The sequence below is a fragment of the Penaeus monodon genome, chromosome 24 (genome assembly GCF_015228065.2).
Source record: "Penaeus monodon isolate SGIC_2016 chromosome 24, NSTDA_Pmon_1, whole genome shotgun sequence".
Lineage (NCBI taxonomy): Eukaryota > Metazoa > Arthropoda > Malacostraca > Decapoda > Penaeidae > Penaeus > Penaeus monodon.
The window spans coordinates 40,931,564-40,931,805 of record NC_051409.1 but is presented as its reverse complement, the minus strand read 5'-3'; positions in this window follow the sequence as shown (position 1 = coordinate 40,931,805).

Genomic DNA, 242 nt, shown 5'->3' with positions numbered 1-242 from the left:
ACCACAGGCAAAATCAATTAACTCAATCATTCACTAATTGCATACCTACAAATTCCAATAATAAACCGCTGACCTTAATCGACCAATACTAATTATCAATTATTAATATCTTGAAGCTTATGATTACGCGGAGCACAAATACCTGAGGATAATTACCTACTTACCTTTTTTTCATGAGTATTTACGTAATTTTCACTCATGCATAGAAGATCACTCACGCCCATTGGAAATTAAAAGGATTT